The sequence below is a fragment of the Peromyscus leucopus genome, chromosome 1 (genome assembly GCF_004664715.2).
Source record: "Peromyscus leucopus breed LL Stock chromosome 1, UCI_PerLeu_2.1, whole genome shotgun sequence".
Taxonomy (NCBI): Eukaryota; Metazoa; Chordata; class Mammalia; order Rodentia; family Cricetidae; genus Peromyscus; species Peromyscus leucopus.
In genome coordinates this window covers 148,131,499-148,152,247 of record NC_051063.1, presented here as the reverse complement: position 1 = coordinate 148,152,247, position 20,749 = coordinate 148,131,499, and the positions used below count along the sequence as shown (strand labels likewise).

The following is a 20,749-nucleotide window of genomic DNA, read 5'->3' as shown; positions in this document are numbered from 1 at the left end:
GGTTGCTCTTCACACACTGATGGCAAGGCCCCATTGCTGAAGACAACATCTACACAACTCAATGAACATGGAGAAGTTGAGCAGGTACCTGCATAGAGCTTTTGCCCCTACATTCTAGGGTCTTTGGTTCAGGAAGGTACTCTGTAGACTACCAAAGGAGAAACAAACACCATCTGAGCCACAAACCCTGTGATCTACAATGCAATCCTGCATGCAAGATATGCTAGAAAACGATGGCGTAAACCTTGTGGGAGTAACAAACCAATGTCTGATTTGACTGAAGGCTACTCCTGAAATGGAACCCATACCTAACACTGTTTGGGTGATCAAGAACCTGAGATTAAATAGGACCTGGGAGAAAACAAAATACTACTGTTCTAAAATGAAATGTATCAGTAAAATGACTCCTAATGACATTCCGCTACACTCATAGATCAGTGCCTTGCTCAGCCATTATCAGAGAAGCTTCCTTATAGCAAGCTTTCCTATCAGACTATCTTTGGACCACCAGCCCACAAATAATGACCTGGAGACTTATTATTAATTATGAAAGCTTGGCCTTTGCTTAGGCTTCTTCCCAACTAGCTCTTATAACTTAATTTAACCTGCTTCTATTAATCTATGTTCTGCCACATGGCTTTTACCTTTCCTCAGTATGGCGTGTCTGACTTGCTCCAAGTCTGCTGGCATAATACACCTGCCTAGATTCCTCCTCCTCTGCCTCTCTCTCCCCAGAAATCCTGCCTATCCTCTCCTGCCTAGCTATTGGACATTCAGCTTTTTATTACACCAATCACAGCAACACATCTTCACACATCTTCTGCAGCAGATGGGAACAGAGACTCACAGCTAGATATCATGCAGAGAGTGAGAGACCTTGGAGTACTCAACCCTAAAAGGGATGTCTCCATCAAATCCCTCCCCTCAAGACTAATGGAATCCCGTGGAAGAGGAGGCAGAAAGAATGTAAGAGCCAGAGGAGATAGAGGACATCAAGAAAACAAGGCCCTCTAAATCAATATGAACAAAGCTCTATGGACTCATAGACACTGAGGCAGGATGCATATTACCTGCATGGGTCTGTACCAGGTTCTTTCTGTATATATTATGGCTTCCAGGCTAGTGTCTTTGTGGGATTCCTGGGTGTGCAACTGATTCTTATGCCTTCTTTCAGGCTCTTTTCCTTCTGTGTATTTGTTTTGTCCAATTCTGATATATTAATTTTGTTTGATCTTATTATGCTTTGTTTTATTATTATCCCTTAGAAGCTTGTTTGTTTTTCTAGTGAGAGACAGAAAGGAAGTGGATCCAAATGGGAGGGGAAGTTGGGGGCGGGGCTAGGGGGAGTAGAGGGAGGATGACCAGAATGTATTATATGAGAAAAAAAAAAACTTTATTTTAAAGAAAAAGAAAAAAATAACTAAAAGACAACCAAGTATCCAGAAAGGAGAACACTCATCCTGACGAACCCTGAGATATTGTTGCTTCATAGGCTCTTGATAAGATTTTAATGCACCACAAGTAGAAAGGGATTTTGCAAACGTTGGGAGCTGAATGTTGAGCAGCATTATTCCACTAATATTGAGCCCTGCCCAGCCATGCATGCCATCCTAATGTTCCTGGCACAGTCCTTCACAGATAGTGGTAGTCCACTCTATTTATTAAATTAATCCTGTATCCTAAGCTCTCTGTTAAAATGGAAATTCTTATCGCTTCCAAGCCGCTATTGACTAGGATTTTCTGAAAATCCCCTGAGAAATAACTGATGCTGGATTATCCAGAGAGGGTAATGAGGCTAAGAAGGAAGTTCCAGCTAAGTTAATTCAACTCGCATTATTAAATCAAGTTATTAGAAATCTATGTATTCTAATGATTTCATTAGAATAAGAAGCTATTCATATTCATACACACTGACTCTGACAAAATTATACATGAAGGAAATGTTTTGCCTTTAGGAAAACTATCAAAATTATGAACCAAGCCACATGAGACATTGTGATTCTCATCCATCAACTGAACAGAAAATAATGAAGTGAAATTTATCATTTGGAATTGAAGCATGAGAGTCACCTTCAACCAGAACCCTTTCACTAACAATTTTTACAATGAGAAACCAAAGGGAAATGCCTTGCTTATGGACAAACAGGAGGGCTCCAGGAACACAGTCATCAGAATTCACTCATCTTTCCTGTCCGTTACATTCCCCACAGCAGAGCACTGAGACCTACCTGTCAGAAGGGGATGCCCTCTCCATGCATGTCATCTCTGGGTTGAATGGAATCCTGGGCCATCAGCAACTTCTCTCCCCACTCTCCAAGACGTTTCCCCAGGACTCTGCTCCAAAGCATCCTGTCCTTTGTTTATGCTTCCAGAAATCAGTGGGTCATTCTTGCTGAGGATGACTTTCTTCCACCCCTACCTGACTTTCATCCAAGCTTTGAGGCTTTTCTTGTATGGGAAAGGTAGGATGGGAAAGTGGGCCAGGCAGAAGATGGGTCCACCCTGCTTCATGGCCTTGGCATGGTTCCACACCCCGCTGAAAGCACTGGTAGTACCCACCTCTTAAATCCCTGTGGGAATTAAATGATGTGACAATGTAAAATCCTTACAACAGCACCTGGCATATGGCACACTCCAAGAGCCAATCATCTTTCTATTATTATATCAGTACTCATTCCTAAATTTACATCTCTGCGCTCCAGCTTCTAGCCTAGAAACAATGTGAAGAGACCAAAAGGTAACTCTGAATCTGCAGCAAGAAGAGGCAGCAAAAATGAAGAGACTGGGCTTAGAGAGATGGTTCAGTGGTTAAGAGCACTGACTGCTCTTCCAGAGGACACGGGTTCAATTCCCAGCACCCACATGGCAGCTCACAACTGTCTGTAACTCCAGTTCCAGGGTACCCGACACCCTCACACAGACATACATACACTAATGGACATAAAATAAAGATAAATTTTAAAAAAAATCAAGAGACTGTTTTAGCTTAAATCACACATCCCCTAACACTCTGATGGTGGGAGACCTCAATACCCCACTCTCACCCAGTGGCAGGTCATCCAGACAAAACTAAACAGAGAAATGCGGGAGCTAACTGACGTCATACACAAAGTGGACTTAATAGATATTTATAGAACATCTTACCCAAACACAAAATAATATAATTTCTTCTCAGTGGCCCATGGAAATTTCTTCAAAAGCAACCATATACCTGGACATGAAGAAAGTCTAAACAGATAAAAGAAAACTAAAATAACATCCTGCATCCTACCTGACCACCACAGATTAAAGCTGAATATCAACACCAACAGAAATCTTACAAACTCATGGGAACTGAATAACTACTGAATGAAAAATGGGTCAAGACAGAAATTAGGAATAAAATCTAAAACTCTTTAGAATTGGATGAAAATGAATATTCAGCAAACCTAAACTTCTGGGACACAATGAAGGTGATTCTAAGAGGCAAGTTCGTAACACTCAGTGGATACAAAAAGGAGTTGGAGAGATCTCATACTAGTAATTGAATAGCACACCTGAAATATCTAGAATCCTCAGCCCTAAAAGGGACGTCTCCAACAAATTCCTCCCCTCAGGGCTCAGGGAACCCTGTAGAAGAGGAGGCAGATAGAGTGTAAGAGCCAGAGAGGATGGAGGGCACTAGAAACCCAGGCCGTCTAGACACATCATCGTTGGAGCACCTATGCATTCGCAGAGACAGTGGCAGCACGCACAGGGTCTGCAGAGGTCCGCACCAGATGGGGTCCTAGAGCTGAAAGGGGAAGGGGACACATGCCCCCATCCCTAACCTAGAAGCTACCTCCAACTGACAGCTACCTGCAAATGGAAAATTAGCTTTTTCCAAGTGGGTTTCACTGGGGAAACAAACCACTCTTAACGGCATTAGATGGCCACCATTAAATGAACTCAAAGGCATTTTGGAGGATCTTCATCTCATAATGTTAAGTCAGGGTGTTTGTTTGTCTTCTACCTTACAGGTTCTTTGTGTATCTATTACGGCTTCTGGTTTGGGTTTTTTTTATGGGATTCCTGAGTGTGCAATGGTATGTGGGGGGGGGATATCTATATGTGGGAGGGTTTGTACTTTTTCTTTGGCCCTTTTTCTTGTTTGGTTGTTTTGTCATATTCCAAATTCTTTGGTTTTTATTTACCTTATTTTATTTATTATTATTCCTTAGATGCCTGTTTGTTTTCTAAGGAGAGACCGAAAGGGTGTGGGTCTGGAGGGGAGGTGGAGAGGAACAGAGAGGAACAGGGAGAGGGGAACCATAATCAGAATATATTGTATGGGGGAAAAGCTGCTCACTCAGAAGTTCCTCAAATAAAATGATCTCCAAACCAACACAAGCACAAATTGAAACACAATAAATATGGAAACGCAACACAACATGATTCCTCAGAAGTATCCGGATTCCTTAACTACTAAACTCAAAGATATTGAAGTCTGCAAAATGTTGAAGATTTCAAAAGTTAATACTAAAAATTATCGGCTGACCTCCAAGAGAATAAAAACTAATCAATTAAATGCAGAAAGTGAAGAGGAAAGCAACATAGAGGAAAAGGTCACTAGCATGGGTGAAATAATCAACAATGTGGAGAAAAATTCAGGAAAGAAATGGATATTTTAAAAATAATAGAAATTTATGAAGGGAAAACTCAATGAATCAAATAAAAAACTGAAAAAATAGCAGTAGACTTAAACAGGCAGAAGAAAACTTGTCAGGGATGGAACCTAAGATCGAGGAAAAGTTACATTTCAAACATCAATAGAGAAAAAAATAAGACAAGTATGGCCACCGTGTCCAAGAACTCTGGAATATCCAGAGTCCAAATAGAAGAAGCCAAAGCTGAAATAAAATCTAAAGGCATAGAATATGGATTCAATGAAACTGTAGCAGGAAATTTCCCGAATCTAGGAAAATAAATCAACATTTAAGAACAGAGAGGCAGGTAGGGCAGCGCTAAACTGCAGCTACGTCCCTGGAGTTGCTGGGCACCCCAGGAGAAGCTGTGATTGATGAGGAGGTCAAGAGAGACCAGGAAGATGGCTTAGGGATCCACAGGACGACGGGAAATCATTTTTGGCTGCAGAAAATAGTAATCAGCCGCGCGGTGGTGGCGCACACCTTTAATCCCAGCACTTGGGAGGCAGAGGCAGGTGGATCACTGTGAGTTCGAGGCCAGCCTGGACTACAGAGTGAGTTTCAGGACAGGCTCCAAAGCTACAGAGAGAAACCCTATCTCGAAAACCCCAAAGAAAGAAAATAGTAGTCAGTGTTGCAGACACAGAGAAGGGACCTGGAAAAACGCTGTGAACATGGAAGTAACGCACGTTACCTCCCTGAGTCACGGTCAGTAGGTTCTCACAGTCGCTGTGCAGTGAGTTCCAGCTGGTGAGAAACTACTTTTTGGTGTGCTTCCCACACATTGTTGCGTCACCTCTTCCAGAAAAGCTGACAGAGTTTGTGTAGCATAAAGTCTCCGCTGACAACATGGATCCAGACTTTGTGGAGAGACGACGAATAGACTTAGAAAACTTTGTCTTGGGGGGAGTCACTTCACATCATGTCGTTTGTAGAGACAAAAATCTTCTATTTGTTTTTAACGCAGGAAGGTAACTGGGGAAGACTGTGGATGAGACTGGATTTCAACTGAAGGCCGACTCTAGGTTAAAAGTTTTTAATGCAACAGTCAGAGGGAAAAACTCAGGCAGATTTCACTTAGCTGAAGCGCTACAGTACTAAGTTCGGTACCTCATCTCACATCTCCTTGGAGTAAGAGCCAGAGCAGCAGATCCACTCTACCGCGTGTGAAGGGCTCTAGCAGGCCCGATCACCGCAAACAAGGCGCCAGCAGGTCTGGCCTTGACCTCTCCCTTGCTAGATTAGATTACATTACAGAGCTGGCCATCCAAGGTCTGTTCCCTTATTTGGCTACTTTCTTATGCCTCATTCATCTCTGAGGCTGATCAAAAAGGTCCAACTAACAAAACATAAAGGTCCAGCGATCAAAAATCCCCATTTGGCTACCCCAATTAAAATACCCAATCAGAATCATCCTAGCTCATTCTAACGCAGACCTCCCCACTTTTCCTCTTAAAAGTAACCCTTTCAAAGCCATATGCTGCTGTTTCTGCCCGATTCAGATTCAGCCACCTTGTCTCTTTGCCTTGCCTAATAAAGGATCTCCGTGTTTGGAAATCGGTGTTTGGGTGTGGTCTGTGCCTAATCCAGGGTCCAGAGGGGGAGAACCCTGCAACACACTGGTCCCTTCAGTGTGTATAAAATGCATGGGAATCGTGGGAGAGTTTTTAGTGAATGGAATGCCATCCGAAAAGAATTGGGCAATGGACCACAGAGTGTTGGCATCACATGGACGTGTATGCATCTTCTACTGATGATATTTTGGAAGATGAAGAACACTCTGCAGATCAGCTGAAGGAGTACTTTTTCTTCCCCAGAAAGTCTGTGCCTGAGCGCAGGATGCATGAGCTTATGTAGTTTGACTAGGAGCCACTGCTCAGGACTTGGTTTCCAAGAAACAGTCATGTGAGGAGCTGGCCACTGGGGCTGTGAGAACATTCTCATCGAAGGGAGTGACTACTGAATTCTTTGGTTGAGAAACTCCAGAGCATAGAGAAGCCAGAATAAAGATGCTAAAAGAACAGATAAATGAAGGAGAACAGCAGCTGAAGTCTAGAAATCTGGAAGACAGAGAATTTCTGAAAAATGCATGGGCTGACACCGAATGCTTGGAGGCACAAAAGAGCTGGGACCTGTAGGAAGCCCTCATCAGCTGTGCTGTCAAATTTGGACCAATACTAAGGGATGCTTTAGCAAGATGTAATCCTGGGAATTGACTTTATCTTCTAAGTACCCCAAAGCAGAAACACAGGTATAAAGAAACTCAGTTGCTATCTAATATACATTAAAACACACAGTAAATTGAACAAATCAGCTTTCTTTAACCTAAGTACAGTTGTGTTCATATAACACAAAAGGATACATCTTAATCAAGAGTAAATATTACAATTTGAACTTTGGTGAACTAGTGTGGATTCCAAATCGTTAAGTTAATAAAATATTCCAACAGATTGTTTGGCCTTTGAACCAATGACTCAATGTTAGGATGTTAGTTGTTTCTCATGTGATCCCCTAAATGCCAATGGTCCCAGATCTTTCCATGTAGACCCTTCGCCTGGTAGGACCCACTTCTGCTGTAGGGGTTATTTTATCTTGCCTTATAATTGAGTTGTTTGGTTTGGCAAAGCTCAGCGGAAACTTATTGTGAAATATGAGGTTTTCTTCTGTTCATAGATCTCTGTACCATCTGACGACACTAGAAAATGCTTTCAGTTTGTGTTCCACCAAAATTTTGATACGAGTCAGAAATTTTACAATGCCAGCAGTGAAGTCTCAGCTTCTCAGATATACAGTGGAATTAATACATTATTGTGACCCAGGAATGGCTATATAGAAAGTTCTAACTGAGTAGTATTATTCTCAAATAATTGTTAACCTCAGCAACAAGTCTTGACTTCTTCTGCTTGGCTCCGCTCATATGACATTTCAGGGTAGGAGACATACCGTTTCCATGTGCAAGATGCTCACAGAGCACGTGTGTTGATGCCTCCTTCAGTAATGTGCTTTTCTGTTGCCTCACTGTGATTTTTTTTAAAGGTAAATTATGTTGTTGTTGTTGTTGTTGTTGTTGTTGTTGTTGTTGTTTTAATGTGTTCATGTTCAGGAGCCAAGCACTCTCACTCCGCTAGTTTGCAGAATCTTAAGTGTGCACTCATTATTTCCATAGTTTTACAACTATCCTCAACTGGGCAGGCGTCTCCATGACGGGTAAGGTGACCTGCTGACGTCCCACACAACCCAAGTCAGAAGCTCATTTTTTAATAAAAGGGGGACCTGCAGGGCCCTGGCTCCCATTTTGGGTAACTGTTGCCTTGCTTGCAGACCTTGACCTTGATATCCTCCCAATGCTAATTCCCTGCCAGGTTCCACCCTCCTGGATGCTTAAGGGAAGTTCTTTGTCTGTGTATCCTGAATAATGGGTGTTAACAGCTTAGATGCAAGATTGTAAAACATCAGTAGCGAACTTCTATACTCTGGGGTCCCCCCATTGTGCTGTAAGCCTGTAATCAAGACCTCCTACCCACTTCAAGAAATGACATTTGACATTTAAAATTTTATATATATATATATATATATATATATATATATATATACATACACACACACACATATATATATTTGAATGAATACTGCGAATGTAATCTATGAATACCACAAATGTGATTAATATCATGAGTGTAATTTAATAAATAAATAAATAAATAAAACTATCCTCAGTACTGTTTAACATTCGATTTTTTTTCACATGTTCAAATGTTGCTGGATTTATGTGCTCTTTGCCCAACATATAAAATAAATAAAGGATATGCCATGTTGATTTTTTAAGAAATTTAAGGTAAGTAGAATTGCAAAGTGGAGTAACTACAGGTGACCCCCCCAGATGGCGTATCACCATCATAATGTCAAAAATACAGACTAAAAAGTGTTAACAGGCTAGACAATGGTGGCACACACCTTTAATCCCAGCAATCGGAAGGCAGAGGCAGGTGGATCTCTGAGTTCGAGGCCAGCCTGGTCTACAGAGTGAGATCAAGGACAGGCTCCAAAGCTACACAGAGAAACCCTGTCTTGAAAAACCAAAAAAAAAAACAAAAAAAAAAACAAAAAAACAAAAAAACAGTATTAGCAGGTATAAGGTGAAGAGACCAACTCACACACAAATATATCCGAGTAGCCCTAGAGACCCCCAAAGCCAGGAGGAACAGAATGATAGATTTTCAAGCCTAAAAGTAAATAACTGCTAACCAAGATTTCTATATTCAGAAAGGCCCAGAAAGACTGTCTTTTGAAATTAATGTAGAAAATCAAGTTTTTTCATATCTGTGTATAACATTCTGAACTAAAACAGAATGTTATATACAGATATGAAAAACAGTCTCAATCAAGAGAGACTAGGAAAAAATAAATTTCGTGAAAAAAATAGCTGAACACAGAAGATATGGGAAGGAATCTATCATGCACAACACAGAAAACTAGCAAAATGCAGATATTAATAGGGAGAAAGAGAAAGGCAAGCAATAATCCAGCCAGCTAGCTCTTCAGATTTGCCCTGGGTCCCGCATGATTGAACCCCTCCTGCCAGCCCAGCTTCATCCCTTGGGACTCTGCCTTTGTGCAAACACAGGAACTTCCAGTTCCTCCCCGCTGCCCCTTTCGTCCTTTCCTTCTACCCCATCTCCATTTCACTTTTACTGTCCACCTACCCTCAGAACGCTCTCCCAAGGACCCTACACCCGCCACACTTAGCTGAGGCTCTGGAATGCCACAGCCACCATACGTGGCTAGGGCTCAAACTGGGCATTAGAAAACAAAGAAGAAAAAACTCACACAACAATGATACAACCAGACAGCTACATGGAGAAACAACCCAAACATCATCACTCCAGGTGCCTAGATCCCAGCACAAAAAAACACAAACATGAATGATCAGGGCCAGGAAATAAAGCATAAGACAATGGCTTGAAAGTAGCAATTGTAAATATATTTGAAGACTTAAAAGAGATATGAATAAATGCTTTGATGAAAACACAAAAAAAAGTTGAGTGAAATAGTGAAGGCAATTCAAAACATAAAGTGTAATTTAACAAAGAAATGGAATCACTGAAGAAAACCCACCTTTAATCCCAGCACTCGGGAGGCAGAGCCAGGCAGATCTCTGTGAGTTAGGGGCCAGCCTGGGCTACCAAGTGAGTTCCAGGAAAGGCGCAAAGCTACACAGAGAAACCCTACCTAAAAAAAACTGAAATTAAAAAAAAAACAAAACCTCAGGTTATAAAACTAAAACCTCAGAAGTAAGTCTCATTAACAGATTAAAAAGACATGAAAGAGAGAATTTCAGGTGTTGAAGACCAGTTAGAATAAATAAATTCAATCAAAGAAAATGTTAAATCTAAAAAAAAAAATCCAAGCACAAAACACCCAGGAAATATGGGACAATATGAAAAGAGCAACCTATGAACAATAGGTACAGAGAAGGGTGAGTAGGAACACAGGCCAAAGGCAAAGAAAGTGTTTTTCAACAAAATCATAGACGCAAATTTGCTCAATCTAAAGAAAAAAAGTGCTTATCAAGGTCCAAGAGGCATACAGGACATGACGGGACTGGAAAGGAAACTCCCCACAACCCATAATAATCAAACTATAAAATGTACAGAACACAGAAAGAATACTAAAAGCTGCAAGAGAAGCTGGGCCTGATGGCACATGCTTTTAATCCTAGCACTTGGGAGGCAGAGACAGGTGGATCTATGTGAGTTCGAGGCCAGGCTGGTCTACAAAGGAACTTTCAGGGAAACTAGGGCTGTTAACCAGTGCTACACAGAGAAACCCTGTCTTGAAAAGGCAAACAAACAAAGCTGCAAGAGAAAAAGACCAAGTCAAATATTAGAATAACACTTGAGTTTTCAGTGGAGACTCTGAAAGCCAGAAGGGCCTGGGCATTTGTTTCTCACGCTCTGAGAGACAACAGGTGCCAGCCCAGACTACTATACCCAGCAAAACTATCCATCACAATCAACAGAGAAAGAAAAAAAATCAGGATTAAAAATAAATTTCAGCAATTTATGTCCATCAATCCAGATCTACAGAAGGCATTAGAAGGAAAACTTGAGTCTGAAGAGAAGTTTTATTAGACCAAAGATGACATATGTAATAAATAATCTCACAACAGCAAAACAATAGGAATTAATAAACACTGATCATTAATAAATTCTCAATATTAATGGTCTCAATTTCCCAATAAAAACACGGATTATATTAACGGATCATATTAGAAAACAGGATCTATCTTTCTGCTGCATCCAAGAATGGCACCTTACCACTAAGGATAGTTAACCATCTTATGATAGAAAGTCCAAGCAAATTGAACCAAGAATCAAGCATATATAGCTATTTTCATATATGAGAAAGGCTTAAAAGCAAAATTTTAATCAGAAGAGATAGGGAAGGACACTACATACTTATTAAAGGAAAATCCAAGAGGATAGTTGAATTCTAGACATCTATGCACCAATCACAAGAGCACTACTTGTGAAACACTACTACAGCTGAAATCATGTATCAGCTCTCACACAGTGACAGTGGCTGACTTTAGTACCTCACTCTCACCAAAAGGCAGGTTTTCTAGTGTGTTAACTTCAATCAAAAATCCCACCCCCAGGCTCAAATATTTGAAATCTTAGTTGCTAGGGGGTGGCACTATTTGAAAGGAATAGGAGGACTAGGAGGTGTGGCCTTGTTGGAGGAAGTGTGCCCTTCAGGGGGACTTTGAGGTTTCAGAAACCCATGCCAAACTCAGAGTCACTATCTCTGCCTATAAATAAGGAGGATGTGTCTCTCAGCTACTGTTCCAGTCTGCCTGTATGCTTCCATATTCCCTACCATGATCATAATGGACTAAACTTCTGAAACTATAGCAAGCCTCCAATTGAATGCTTTCTCTTATAATACTTGCCTTGGTCATGGTGTCTCTTCATAGCAAAAGAACAATGACTAAGACATTCAGAAAATCAAAATAGAGAAATTCTTGAGTTAAATATCATATATAAATGGACCTAACAGACATCTACAGAACATTCTACTCCAACACTAAACAGTATACTTCATCTCAGCAGCCCATGGAAGTTTCTCCAAAATTGATCACAAATTAGTACACAAAGCAAGAATCAATAAATATTTTTAAAAGTTGAGATAAAGTCCTGAAGCCTATCTGACCACCACAAATTAAAGCTGGATATTAACACAATTGCAGAAAATCTACAAACTCATGGAAGCTGAATGAAAACTGGGTCAAGACAGAAATCAAGAATTAGAAGCTTTTTAGAATGAATGAAAATAAAAACACCACATAACCTAAACCTTTGGACACAATGAAGTCAGTCCCAAGAGGAAAGTTCATAGCACTAAATGCCTTTGTTTAAAAAAAAAAAAACAAAAACAAAAATTCTGGAGAAATCTCACACTAATAACTTAATGACACACTTGAAAGCTGTAGAAAATCAATAAGAAATAATACCCCAAAAGAGTAGAGGAGAAAAACAAAAATCAAACTGAGGGCTGAAATCAATGAAATACAAACAAACAAACAACCCAAAGAATCAATAAAATGAAAAGTTGTTTCCTTAAAAAAATCAATAAAATTGACAATCTTTAGCCAAATTAAGCAAAAGACAGAGAGAGGATCCAAATTTATACAACTAAGGATGGGGAAAAAGGAATTTACAACAGACAAGGGGGGAATTCAGAAAGCCATAAGGACGTATTTTAAAAATCTGTAACCCACCAAAATGGAAAATCTAAAAAAATAAATGAAATTTCTTGATATATCCAACCTACCAAAGTTAAGTCAAGATGAAATATACTGTTTAAACAGGCCCAAAAGCCCTAGTGAAATAGAAACAGTAATTAAAACTATCCCAATCAATAAAAGCTCAGGGCCAGATGGATTCCGATCAGAAGTATACTAGTTCTTCAAAGAAGAGCTAACACCAATAATCACTCCTCAAATTACTCTGCAAAAGAAAAACTAAAGGAACATTTTCTACTTCATTTTACAAAGCCACTATTACTCCAATACCAAATCAACACAATGAGTAAACAATAAAAGAAAATTATGGACTAATATAATATCCCTTATGAATACAGATTTAAAAACTCATTAAAATACTTGCAAACCAAATTCAAGAACACGTTAAAAAATATCCTCTATGAACAAGTTGGCTTCATATCAGAGATGCAAGGATGATTCAACAGACATAAATTGATAAATGTAATCCACCACATTATACAGACTGAAAGACAATAATCACATGATTGTCTCACTAAATGCAGAGAAGACATTAGAAAAATATCTAACATCCATCCATAACAAAATTTCTAGAGAGACTAAGGATGCAGAGGACATACCTCAACATGATAATGGCAGTTTACAGTAAGCCCACACCTAACATCATCCTAAACAGAAAGAAAGTCACAAGTATTTTTACTAAAATCAGGAGCACAAGGATGTCTGCTCTCTCCCTATCTATTCAATACAGTAATTGAAATCTTAGAGCAATAAGACAACTGGAGGAGATCAAAGGGATACAAATAGAGAAGGAAGGAGCCAAAGCATCCTTATTTAAAGATGATACTATCATATCATACATAAAAGACCCAAAAACTCCACCAAGAGACTTCTACAACTGATAAACACTTTCAGCAAAGTAACAGTATACAAAATTAATACACAAAAATCAGTAGCCCTCCTATATAAAAAGGACAAAAGGACTGAGGGAAAAAATCATTGAAACAATGCCTTTCACAATAGCCTAAAACAAACAAACAAACAAACGAAAACCTTCTAATCATACTAGTGAAAGGCTTGTATAATAAAATCTTCAAGACATTGAAAAAAGAAATTGAGCCAGGCGGTGATACACACCTTTAATCCCAGCTCTAGGGAGGCAGAGACAGACAGATCTCTGTAAGTTCAAGGCTAGCCTGGTCTACAGAGTTAGTTCCAGGACAGCCAGGGCTGTTACACAGAGATAACCTGTCTCAAAAAAATTAATTAATTAATTAATTAATTAATTTTAAAAAAGAAACCCAAACAAGAAAACAAATACCTCAATTAATACACTTGGGACCCTTTTCCTCCTGGATTGCCTCCTCCATCCTTAATATGCCTTGTCTTACTGTAATTTGTTATGCCATGTTCAGTTGCTATCCCTGGGAGGCCTGCTCTTTTCTGAAGGAAAACAGAGGCAGAGTGGATCTGAGAGGAGTGGGGGGAGAAGAAACTGTGGTCAGGATATATAGAAAATAATAGGGCACAGAACTAAGCAGAGAATGAAACACACACATCTGAGAAACAAAGACATGTTCAACATTCTTAGTCATCAGGGAAATGCGGATTAAAACTACTTTGAAATTCATTTTATATCAGTCAGAATGGCCAAGATAATAAAACAAATAACAGCACATGCTGGTGAGGATTCAGAGAAAGGGGAACACTTTTTCTTTGCTAGTGAGAGTGCAAATTGATACAGACATAATGGAAATCAGTGTGGGAGTTCCTCAAAGAGCTGAAAATTGACTTACCACAAAATCCAGCTACACTACTCTTGGGCATATACACAAAGACTCTACATCTTGCTACAGATACTGGCTCATCCATGTTCATTGCTGTTCTATTCAAAATAGCCAGAACTAGGAAACAGCCTAGAGGTCCATCACCTGATGAATGGGTAATGAAAATGTGCTATATGTATTCAATGGAATAGTTTTCATCTGTTAAGAAAAATGAAATTTGCAGGTAAATGGATAGAGCCAGAAAAAGTCATCCTGAGTGAGGTAACCCAGACTCAATGAAACCAATACTACATGTGTTTGCCTTATGTGTAGATGTTAGCTTTTAAGATTTAGATATGTGAGGGGAATCTGTGAGTGGTATGTGAGATGAATAAAAAAATTTCTTAATAAAAAAGATTTAGAGCCGGGTGGTGGTGGTGGCGGCGGCGGCGGCGGCGGCGGCGGCGGCGGCGGCGGCGGCGGCGGCGGCGCACGCCTTTAATCCCAGCACTCAGGAGGCAGAGGCAGGTGGATCTCTGTGTTTGAGTTCAGCCTGGGCTACAGAGCAAGATCCAGGAAAGGCGCAAAGCTACACAGAGAAACCCTGTCTCAAAAAAACAAAAACAAACAAAAAAAAGATTTAGATATGTATGTCTCAATCCAGATAATCATATAGATTAGGTAGGAAATAAGGGGGAGGGCTCTTCTGAGTGATGGGGAATACAGTGTTCTAAAGAGATAAAGCAGGGGACTAGAATAAGATGTTTAAATGGCAGGAAGATGGGAGGGCAGAGTGGAGGAGGGAGTGTGAGGGACAACTAACACCAAAGGCTTTAAAAAACCTTATGTAGAAGCTTCCTAAAAATGCATACATATACGAAAGGAATTTAAGTGGAGTTGTCATAGAATGAATGACACAATGCCCTACATAGACATTTTACGTCACCAAGTAAACCTCCAATGCCAGGAATAAATCACATCTTGTTGAGTGATTGGCCAAAAGGGTCTCATCGAGCCTACCCCAAATATCACAAGCTATTGCCAAAACTATTTATTGGTGACTCTCCATAACCTGATTGTAAGGCCCTATTGCTTAAAACACCATTTACGTATGTTATAGAACATAAAGAAGTCAAGCTAGTGCCCAACTGGAATCTTTACCTCTACTGACTAGCACTCGTGATTCTGGAAGTTACTCTACACACCACCAGAGGAGAACAGTAATCATCAATGTCATCCAGCTACAAACCCTGAAACCTACAGTGATCTGCCTGCAAGACGTATTGGTGCCAAAGAAGCAAATGTTATGGGAATAAATGGCCACTTATGGGTTGGATTTGAGGCTCGCTCCATGAGGTTGAACCCATACTTGACACTGCTAAAGTGGCTGAGAACTAGAGACTAGATAGGTCATGTGCCCAGGGGAAAACTTACTACTATTATTCTGCTAAAGGAACAAAGGGATAAAATGACCCTGATGACATTCTCCTCTACCCATAGGTCAGCTCAGCTTACATCCGCGAAGCCTCTTCTTACAGTCAATGGCAATTAACAAAGAGATTGACAGTGGGATGAAGAGCAGAGAGTGGGAGACTCTGAAGCACTCAGCCCTAATCGGGATGCTTTCATCAAACCCCTTCCCTCAAGACTCAGAGATCTCTGTGAGAGAGGAGGTAGAAGGATTGCAAGAGCCAGCAGTTGTGGATGACTCCAAGGAACCTATGTCTTCCAGACATAACAAAATGGATAGACAGATGAACTCACAGAGACTGTGTCAGCATGCGCAAAACCTGCATAGGTTCAAACATAAAAAATTCCAGCAATGAGAAGGGGAAGTTGACGTAGTCCCACCCCAAACCAAGAAACTGTCTGCAACTGACAGCTGCTGGGAAGGGAAAATCAGTTTCCTCCAATGGAGTGTCACTAGGTATGTCAACCACACCGTGGGATGGGCTCCGTGCCCAGGAGTAGTTGGCCAACACAAAAGGGACTCTGTGGTTTTTTGGTTTCGTTTGTTTTAGAATTTTTTGTCTAATTTGCTATCTTTTCTTTTTCTTTCTTAGTTTGTTTTGATTTGTTTTTTTTTTTGGGGGGTGCTATTTCCTGGTTTTTTATTTATTTGTTTGTTTTGGTGTTTTTCTGTTTTTTTAGAAATAGAGAAACAAAACCATGAAGTTGGGTGGATAGAGAGGCAGGAAAGGTATGAAAGGAGTTAGGGAAGAGAAATGGCTGTCACACAAACATGAGGAGCTGAGATCAGATCCCCAGCACACATATAAAAAGCTGGGCACAGCCATGCAAATCTGTAACCCCAGCACTGGGAAGTGGGCAAGGACAAGACAGATCCCTACAACTCACTGTCCAGCCAGCCTAGCCAAACTGATGCGGTACAAACTCAATGAAAGACGCTGTCTCAAAAGTAGAAGTGGAGAGTGGTTGGAGAAGACATACAATATCAATTTCTGGTCTATGCACATACAGCCTCATGCAACTGCACATGCATATGAACACACACACACATACACACAAGTACACATGTATGCGTGCATGATATAAAAGGGCCAGGGAGGTGGCTCACCAGATGAAGATGTTTGCTCTGCAACCAAATGACCTGAGTTCAAGCCCAAAAATACACAAAAGCTAGAATCAATGATGAACACCTGTAATCCCAGCATTTCCTGGTGTGTGCGGAGATGGGGCATGTCATGAGCAAGGAGGTCAGAGGATGACTTTCAGTAGTCAGGTCTTTCCTCCCACCTTGCTTCTGAGACAGGGTCTCTTTTGTTTCTGAGCTGCATACTTCAGGCTAAAAGGCCTATGAACTTTCCATCAATTATCATGGCTCCACCTCCTATCTTACCAAGGGAATGCTGGGATTATCTGCAATCTTAGCATTTCTGCAGCAAGATGGGAGGTAGAAACAGGAAAACAGCCTGGACACTCCTGTAGTACACAATACAGCACACTGTGGTTCATCATGCACGCGTGCGTGCGTGCGTGCGTGATGCGTGCGTGGTGCGTGCGTGATGCGTGCGTGGTGCGTGCGCGTGCGTGCGATATAATTTTTAAAAGAAGTCACAACAATTGTGACTCTAGCATTGGGACTTCTTTTCATAGAGCAGCACTAGTGAACATGAAAGGTCAGATAGATCTTGTAATAAGAATGGGTTATTTCAGTGCCTGACCCTCATCTCTAGATGGTTATCTAAACTAAAAATCAACAAAGAAACCTCAGTTAAACTATACCATAGATCAAAAGGGCTCAACAGATGTTAGGAATATTGACTATTCTACCCAACAGAAACACAATGTGCTTTCTTCTTAGCAGCTATAACGTCTTCACACATTCCAGGCCAGCGGTTCTCAACCTGGGGGTCGAATGACCTTTTCACAGGGGTTGCATTTCAGATATCCTGCATGTCAGATATTTACATTATGACTCATAACAGTAGAAAAATTACAGTTATGAAGTAGCAACAAAAATAATTTTATGATTGGGGTCATCACCACATGAGGAACTACATTAAAGGGGGGCAGCATTAGGAAGGTTGAGAACCACTGTTCTAGACCACTAAGAAAGTCTGAACAATTGCAAAAGAGTCTAAATAGCTTTTTTTAAATCTGATAGCATTGTAGTGGAATAAAACTAGAAATCAACAGCAACCATAGGAACTGCACAAATATTGGAGTCTGAGCAATACACACTTGAATGACCAGCGAGTTAGTTAAGAAATTGGAGAAGAAATGTAAAATTCATTGAATCAAGTGCAAATGAGAACACAACTTATCAGAACCTTTGGGACACAGCTAAGATGGTTCTAAAAGAAAGTCAACAGTTATGAGTGCTTACATTAAAGAAGCAGAGGCATCTTCAATAACCAAATGATGCATGCTGAAGTCTTGGAAAAACAAGAAGGAGCCAAACATCAGCCATTAGAAAGAAGTACTAATTATTAGGGCAGATATTAATGAAATGGAAACCAAAATAACAATATATAAAATCAATTAAATGGCAAGGTGGTTCTTTGAAAAAAATAAACAACATTGACAAACTCTTAGGCAAACTACTCAAAACAAAGACCCAAATTAATAAAAATCAGAACTAAATAAGGCTATCCTAACAGATCCCAGTGAAAACCAAAAGTTGATTAGCAAATACTTTCAAAATTTACATGTTTTAAACTGGAAAATATAGAAGTAATGAATAAATTCCTAGACAGATCTGACCCGAAGTCTTGTCAAGAAGATAGAAAACATTTAAGCAGGTCCACAAGAAGCAGCAGGGTTGAGGCACTAATAAGGTCTCCTCCACACAACGGGGAGACAGATCAGTTGGTAAAGTGCTTGCAAGAGTTCAGATCCCCAACACCCACATAAAAAGCCAGGTACAACATTGTGCCACTGACATTCCACTGTGGGGTGTGGGGTGGGGGTGGGGCTACACTCTTCAAAATAGACAACAAATTAATCAATTAATTTATCAATATGATGGAGAGTGGGTGAGTGAGAAAGATACTTAACTCTCATCTTTGGTCTCTTCAGACATATAAACCGCATTGGGGGGGAGAGGAAAGGAAAGATAGAAATTGAAGCCCACCACCAGACATATTTCTCTCTCCAACATTTAAGGGAGACCTCACATCAGTACTCCTTAACCTGCTCCACAAAATGGTAAGAAAAAACACTGCCAGATTAATTCTATAAACCCCATATCACCCTAGTACTAAGACCAAATAATGGCACAATCAAAACAAAAATAGAGATATGAACTAATTCCCCTAATAAACATGGGCACAGGAATTCTCAATAAAATACAATGAACTCACGAGGGCATGATGGAGATTCTACTCCAGAACCATCTTGGTTTTATTTCAAGGATTCAAAGTTGGTTTCAACATATAACATATGTGTAACATATTGTGTGTAATATAGCACATAAGCAAACTTAAGAACAAAACTCATATGATTAAAAGGCTTATTAAATCTCCTCTCCAAACGTGTTTGCTCAGTGTTTATTATTCCTGGCTTGTTTAACATGACCTTCCTGTATGATGACTTTGGTGCTTGTGTTTGAAAACGTGTTCTAAAACAACTCACTTTTGTGTCTGACATCGCTGAACAAAGATAGATGTGCTGTTCCCCTGGAACCTGCCTCCGTGTGTCTCCATTCCTCATGAAAAAGTGGCTGCATATCATCTCGCAGATGGTGCTTGACAAGGGAACCCTTTATGTAATGAAAGGAAACCAGGGGCTCCGAACACCCCCTTCGGCTCTCCCTCTGCCACCTCTGCAGCCTTTTAGATGCTAACACGCTCTCTGCCCACTGCAGATTTACAGCTATTTTAATGTCACCTCTCTAGTTCTCCCAGTTTTCATCTACGGATTGATCAACACCACCACAGCCCCGCAGACCGGGCAGAAATAGACTCAGCGTCAAAACACCTGGCTGCACTGGCAACTCCCTCCAGCTGCATAACCAGCGGCAAACTCCTGAATACTCCTGCGGTCCTTTCCTTGTGAGGATGGGGTGGGGATGCCCGTGCCTGCTGTGAGGCTGAAAGGAAGGGCTAGACAGAAAGGAAGCTCGACACACCTGCCACTGTGAGGTGACCTCAGCGTGCAGATAGAGCTGACTCTAATGAGATTTTCCTTGGTGTCATTTCCTGCCGTTATGGGTGTGTTTTAGTGCCTCCCCACCAGACACCGCACAAAATAAAGAAGCTAGCCTCGTGTCCTGTGGGTGTGTCACATTAGGAAGCTGAAGATAGGAAGGTAGAGTCTTGGAATATCTCAGAACCATCCTAGTTCCTGTCACATCATGTCCTTTCTGAAGGTCCGGGCATTTCGTGGCCAGCATCAAGGACCACTGGGGATCACGAAAGAGAGGCAGACAGTAGGCTAAGCCTCAGTTTCTGCTTTGTCTGGACTAGCAATGTGTCATTTAATTGGTTCCTTTGTGGAGTCTGGGGGGAGTGTTGTTGTTGTTGGGGGGGGGTTGTTTATTTGTTGTTTGTTTATTTTTAGCCAGAGTCCTACTGTGTCACCTAGCTGGCCTCAAACTCACACTCCACCTGCCTCAGCCTCCCTGTGATGGGACTGCATACATGCCTGGCTCATCCGATCTATTTCTATGTGACGAACCTATGCGTCCATTTTCCAAGATTGAGGGGGCAGAGAGCAACAACAAAAGATATGTGTTCTAATTCCCGTTTTATACCTGGGAACAGAGACCTAGAACAGGCATAGAATAGAAATAATGAATTCATTAGTGGCACGTAGGCCTGCGGCTAGAATGCATTTCTTCCAGATTCCATGCCAATATCTTTTCCCCCAACTCCCTCTTCATGGTTCCTCAAGGCTTTGTTTGTCTCCCCCTATGACTGGCACTGGAATCAGTCACTGGCCAACAGAGTAGGAAGCCACATCAAAGACTCCAAGTCAGAGAAACCATGAATGAAGTCAGATTTAACTTGCCTTCACTCTCTAGGCCGAGCACCCTGCCTAGGGCTGGTCCCTTTGCATTTTCTAATTGGCAC

General features: G+C 40.8%; 1 pseudogene; it reads left to right on the top strand.

Moving 5' to 3' along the window:
* The first annotated feature begins 233 nt into the window (after positions 1-233).
* Positions 234-6,880, top strand: LOC114695514 (annotated as a pseudogene).
* The last annotated feature ends 13,869 nt before the right edge of the window (positions 6,881-20,749 follow it).